Raw genomic sequence first — 6,862 nt, forward strand, 5'->3', positions numbered from 1 at the left:
ATGGAGAAGAATCGGCAAGAAACTCCATGGACACTCTTTTTAAAAGAAAATAAAAATAATTACAAACATACAGTTTTCTATCTAGTCCTCAGAATGTTATACATCTAAATTGAGCTAAAAATGTATTAGTAAATTATACTAAATAATTTTAGTGCAATCGTTACTGGAAAAATAATTTATACAATTCAAAGAAAAAAAAAGATGAAAAATATATTGGGTAACCAAGTTCTTATATAATGCAATTTGGGGTCTAGCTGGCTTGGGCTTGGCTGGTCTGGGCGGATCATAATATCATATTCGTCCTTCTTTGGCTTAAACATGTTTTGTTGAGCTAGGACATCTTCAAAAAACCTTTTGTTTGCTATAGGAGAGGAGAGAGAATTCGCACGTTCTACATACAAACGGTGTAGATGGGCCTTGGATTGAATAATCGGTGTTAAATACAGTTTTTGGCTTGATTTCCTACAATAATGTGATGGAAGTTTTGGGATTTCTTGAAAGAAAATTCAGTTGATGTTTTCACTGTGAAATTTTATAAATCTGGTAATCAATAATGATTTGAATGTACAATTGAAGCTGTGGCAGTTTGGATCATTATTCCTATAATTATAGGCCCTTACCTGACAAAAAAAAATTCTATTGGGTCAGAATTAAAATATCTGGGCCGCATCACTTTTATATCTTGTCCATGCAAAATTTGCCACTGCCTCATATAACTTTTTAAAGTTAAATAATTTTTTACTGAGGGCACTGATTTTTCCTTCCCTGCAGAATCAATAAATTTCAAATTTTCAAATTTCCTAACTGCTTCTGGCCAAAATTTGTGGTGTGGTGATTTTTTTATCACTGTAGTGCTTAGTTTCCCTCTGGCTTCTTTTGCGGATCCTGCTCCGTTGACGCAATCAAAAAGTCTGTCAAAAGCAGTACTGTTTGCTGAAACAGTACTGTAGTAGTCTTTATTGTGCCACTGACAGGCCTGCCATCCGCATAGTGTGCTGAAAAAATAAATATTTGTAAGCACAACACTACGAAATTATTGTGTTGAACCAGTCTTAAAAGGTAGTTGAGTCGAACCATCCGCTTTTAGCCGTAGGGTTTTCAATTAAAATAAAAAATATACCATTCAATTATTTTACTAATTGACCAATAAAAATCAAACTAATCAGTAAAACTTACCTTTTCTGGATACACTTCACCGTCGAATAAAGTTATTTTACTATCAAAAACACAATATAAATAATAACTAGACACAAGTTAATACGAGCACAAAAGACATGCACACAACCGTTGCACTTTGAACTCACTTTTTTGACATAAATTGGTAATTTATGGTAATTTCACCGAACTGGTTCTTGACCTGCAAGTATTCAATCCCGCTTATTGTCCTCTCTAAAGCTTTTCAAGGCTGCTTGGAAAGATGTGCTTTGATCACAAATGACACAAATAAGCTTCAGACCACATTCCACGAGAACAGCCACAACATATCTTAGAATTTTTTTAAGCTCAGTCCCTGATGTGGCCCCCTGACAATAATAAAAAGCAATGGGTTGCTGCCACTTGTCCGCTCCTCTGAGCATGAAAACAAGTGCATGGTCGGCAAACTGGCTCTGCTTTTCATTTAACTCTACAAAGCCATTGATGCAGTCCCTGTTTTTATCATAGGTTAAAGCAGTGTCTAATGACATCTCATCGAAGATGACTGGACAATTTTTTTTCTTCTCATCCCATGTTGCAACCTGAAACAGTTATAAATTAAAACTGCTGTCTGATCTTTGTTTTGTCTTCGAAGAAAAGAATGAAAGTAATTTATGTACATAAACATAAGAAGATCTTGATAAAGCATTTGCTGTTTTCTAGGTCAAAAAATGAAAAAAAAAAATATAATATTTAACCTCTATTTTTAGTAAGACAAACACTTGTTGACAAATTCCTGGTCCAATAGAGAGATTTGCAACCATTTTATAGTAGGGTATTATTGGGCATTCTACTCCACCTGCCGTTCCTCCGGCTCACTCCGTTCGCCTCAGTCACTCTCGGTGGAGTAGAATGCCCAATAATATAAATGGATTACCTGTTTCGATCAGCAAACGGATTAGGTGCCACTCCACTGTTTCAGTTCACATAAACACAAGTTAACAAACAACGAATGTCACTGTTTGAACAGCTATAGATCAGCAAACGGATTAGGCGCCACAGTGGAGTGACGCCTAACTCGTTTCTAGAAACTATCCTAAGTCTGGGAAACGACTGTAGTGGTGTTTCTCCATTGAAAGGAGGATCCTCCCACTAAGCAGTGTTTTGTTTTTGCCTGGTGGGCCACTGCCCGACGGTCATCGTCGAGCTCTCGTATATATGTCAGATCGGTGCGATAACTTTGCTTGCGCGATGCAGGATTTGTCATCTGTTTTTTGTTTCAACTAAGTATTTATTTTAATTTCATTTTTGAAAATATATTTGTAGTAATAAGATAATCTACAAGATTTGGGTTTCTATAAATATATATATATACTGACGTAAAAAAATGCCTTGTTCATTATTAATCAAACCTTTTTAACTAATGCAGTGACCATGAAATTTGTAAAACAACCGCAAACGTTACATTTAAACAAAATTTGCGTTGAGTCTCCAAAGACAGACTTTCGTCATGGAGAATTACTACCTAACTCGGTACGATGCATTATTTGCGGGCCCTCAAATTGTGGAAAAACTAATTTAATGATTGGACTTCTAATACACGAAAATGGTTTAAAATTTCAAAACGTGTATGTTTATTCAAAAACCTTGCACCAACCAAAGTACATATTTTTGGAGCAAGTCTTGCAACGTGTACCGGGTGTTTCATTTCAGAAATATTGTGAAAATGAGGAAGTACTAAGTGTTCAAGATGCTAACCCTTATTCTGTAATCATATTTGATGATGTTGCCTGTGAAAATCAAAATAACATGCGTGATTATTTTGCAATGGGGAGACATAAGTACATCGACTGTATTTATGTAAATCAAACTTATACTAAAATCCCTAAACAGTTAGTAAGAGACAACGCAAACGTAATCGTACTTTTTAAACAAGATGAAATAAATATGAGACACGTTTATGATGAACACGTTAACACAGATATGACATGGACTCAGTTTCGTGAAATGTGTTCTAAAATATGGAGCGAACCCTTTAATTACGTCGTAATTAATAAAGATTGTCCTAAAAATAAAGGTTGTTACAGAAACAAATTTGACACTTTCGTAGTATTTGAATAGTAGCATGAATATATAAGGCTGTTACCTGTGTGATATTATTATTCATCAGACAACGCTTAACAAATTACATTCTATTTTACAAATATGGATAAATCATTAAAAAGACAAATTGTTGACGCTGCCGAAGCTGTAAAGAAAAAAGTACGAAAAATGAGAGATGATGAAATTAATAATAAACAAGCACTGGAATCAGTTTTCAAGCCCGTAACAGAACCTCTCAACCTAATTGCCAGCGTCAGTAAGCAAACTCCTCTCGTGCGTGATATTGAAGACAAAGAAGCCGAAATTCCAAGTATTGATGAAACTTTGCAGGAAGAAGGACCTGGTTACCAGGTTAACAAGGAAGAATATGAATTTGATGACGACAGTGACTCATCATATCAATCAATAAGCGACACCAATCATGAGGTTAATACATCATCCTGGTCAGTGTCTTCAGAAGCGTTAGCAGACGTACCATTCGGTGTTAGAGTAGAACGTGGGAACCTAATGTTAGGTTCTGCTCGCATAACTATCGATGATAAATACATCGTTGTGGTTGGATGTAAATATAGGAATACGCCTGGTTTGAAGCAGTTGCTGCTAAAAAAAGATGTTGACTTGAACTTGGTTACACATAGTGACTTGCAACATTATAAGTCGATGCTACTTGAAACAAATGCACATCGACGAGACTATGATCCAAATAAGCCAATAAAAAGTAATAAAGGACAAAAATATTTGCAAGTAATTAAGCCTCTTTTCAAACTGCAAACTGCAGTTCAAGGTATCCAATCGAAGGGAAAAGGACTACCGTTGACAAAAAAATGGAAAAAGAATGTAGATTTTGTGTATTGGGATGATCCAAACGAATTGGTAGAAAGGTTGAAATTATTACTTGCATCTCGAGATGCTGGTAACACAGGATTAGATAATGAAATAATATCTATTATTGAAGAATTGCGTGAAAGTAATGTAATAAATAAATGATGTTAAACAAATACATTTCATTTTATCATCAACCTTTCAATACAGTACACTAACCATGAATGTCGATAAATTTGGCCACTATATTCATAAAAGAATGCGTTTATCAGAAATATTTGACTTTAACGAAGCATTGCTAAAATCAGAAAATGGAGAATTTAATTTGAAAAAATCCAGATTGAGGGGAATAAAATCTCCCGTTGAAACAGACGATGCTGTGAATAAGAATTATGTAGACCAAATAAATGCTGATATGGTACGAGAATTAAATAAACTGATAGGTTCATTGCGATCTCAAATCATACTAGATATACACAAGATAGCTCAGAATACTTTAAAAGCAAAGATACCTGAGGTTTTAACTCAATTGGAAGACAAGTTTTATACTAAAGCAGAAGTAAATAAATTAATAGAAAAATCTCTGTAATGTCAAAACAGCAAATAGTAAATGAAATACACAAAGCGGCACGAAGAAATTTTCTTCGTCGTAGTGTTATTCTTAAGGGAATCGATGACTTGTGGCAAGCAGATCTTATGGACATGCAAAATCTGAGAAAATATAACAAAAGTCATAATTACATTTTAATGGTGATTGACTGTTTCTCAAAGTATGCTTGGGCAGAGCCATTAAAATCGAAAAATAAATTTGAGGTTAGTCGAGCATTTGAACGTATACTGCTAAGCACTCTTCGAAATCCTGTTAATTTACAAACCGATATGGGAACCGAGTTTTACAACAGTACGTTTCAAGCTATGATGAAAACGTATAATATTAACCATTACTCATCTTTTTCCACGAAAAAAGCCTCCATCGTAGAACGACTGATTAAAACTGTTAAAAATAAATTATATAAATGTTTTAGTCTGAATGGAAACTATAAATGGTTAGGTCCAACATTAGAAGACGTAATGAAGACATATAACAACACAATCCATCGAACTATAAAATTTAAACCAGTTGATGTGGATAAATCTAATGAACCAGAAATAAAAGAAAATTTGAAAATAATATACAAACATTTATCCGTCCAGCGAGAGCCTAAGTTCAAAGTGGGTGACTGTGTTCGTATCAGTAAATACAAACATAATTTTGAGAAAGGCTATACACCCAATTGGTCAACTGAGTTATTTACTATAAAAAAGATTAACAAAACTATACCAGTGACATACCACATAGAAGATCAACGAAAACAAATTATATTGGGAACATTTTACGAGCAAGAACTTCAAAAATCTAAATATCCTGAAGTTTATTTGATAGAAAAGGTTTTAAAAAGGAAAGGACGTAAACTGTTCGTTAAATGGTTAGGTCTAAACAACGAAGAAAACAGTTGGATTGATAAAGCTGCTATAATGAGCTAAGATATATAACTAATATTGACTTAATATTCATGTCATTTCACTTTGAGTAATGCAAGGTGGTGGACTAGTGAATAACATAATTAATAATCTACCGTTCGAAGTTCATTTGCCCGGATACAATTATTGCGGACCAGGAACTAAACTACAAAAACGTTTGTTGCGAGGTGATCGAGGAGTGAATAAGTTAGACGAAGCTTGTATGCAACACGACATTGCTTACGCAAATCATATTGATCTATCCCATCGTCATAAAGCTGATTTACAATTACTTAACATGGCTAAACAAAGACTCAAATCAAAAGATGCAGGAAAAGGCGAAAAGTTAAGCTCGTGGCTTGTGAGCAAAGTTATGAAAGCAAAACTGAAGTCTGGTTCAGGCGTCAAAACATTCAAAAGTTTAGTTTCAAAAATAAAATCAAAAATTAAGAAATTGAATCCTAAGGATAGTAAAACTTTGATTAAAGCTGCTTACTTAACAGCAAAAAAATGTTTTCCAAACACTCATCGAATCCGAGTACCGAGAGTGATACCTTTACCAAAAACTGGAGGGGTTTTGCCATTAATCCCTATTTTCGCTGGTTTATCAGCTTTAGGAACTTTAGCTGGTGGTGCCGCTGGTATTGCAAAAACCGTAAATGATTACAAAGCATCTCAGCAAAATTTGCGAGAAACAGAGCGACATAATAAGGTTATGGAGGGTTTAGTGTTGGGGAAAGGTCTATACATCAAGCCGTATAAAAATGGCAAAGGATTGTTTATAAAGTCATCAAAAAACTGAAAAACATGCTGCCTAATCGCCCTCTGACTAATGTAGATATTCAAAATTGTGCAAGACATATTCCACATTTCCGAGGAGTCTACATGAAGGATCAGTTACCAAAGAAGCCGAAACGAATCGAATGTGGTGTTGTAAACTTAGACGATTCCAAGAACGAAGGAACGCATTGGGTAGCTTATGTTAAAGTAAACAAATATTGTGAATATTTTGACAGCTTTGGAGATTTAAAACCTCCAGCAGAACTTATTCGATATTTTAAGAATTGTGACGTTTTTTATAATTACACAAGATATCAAAGATTCAATACAATAAATTGTGGTCACTTATGTTTAGAATATCTGTGGACATTTTGGAATAAAAATTTATAAAATATATGTTTTTCTTTCAATTCAATCATTTACACAATGTCACTCACTTTGTCGATAACTGGAAATTCGTCAACTTTGTCTACATACTATCCAAATACATTGCAACTAGATGGAGAATATGAGTGTGCCTTAT

The 6,862-nt window shown here is 34.3% G+C and overlaps 1 pseudogene; it reads right to left on the reverse strand.

Moving 5' to 3' along the window:
• Nucleotides 1-296: 296 nt before the first annotated feature.
• Nucleotides 297-1,177, reverse strand: LOC124644023 (annotated as a pseudogene).
• Nucleotides 1,178-6,862: the final 5,685 nt, after the last annotated feature.

The sequence above is a fragment of the Helicoverpa zea genome, chromosome 29 (genome assembly GCF_022581195.2).
Source record: "Helicoverpa zea isolate HzStark_Cry1AcR chromosome 29, ilHelZeax1.1, whole genome shotgun sequence".
Taxonomy (NCBI): domain Eukaryota; kingdom Metazoa; phylum Arthropoda; class Insecta; order Lepidoptera; family Noctuidae; genus Helicoverpa; species Helicoverpa zea.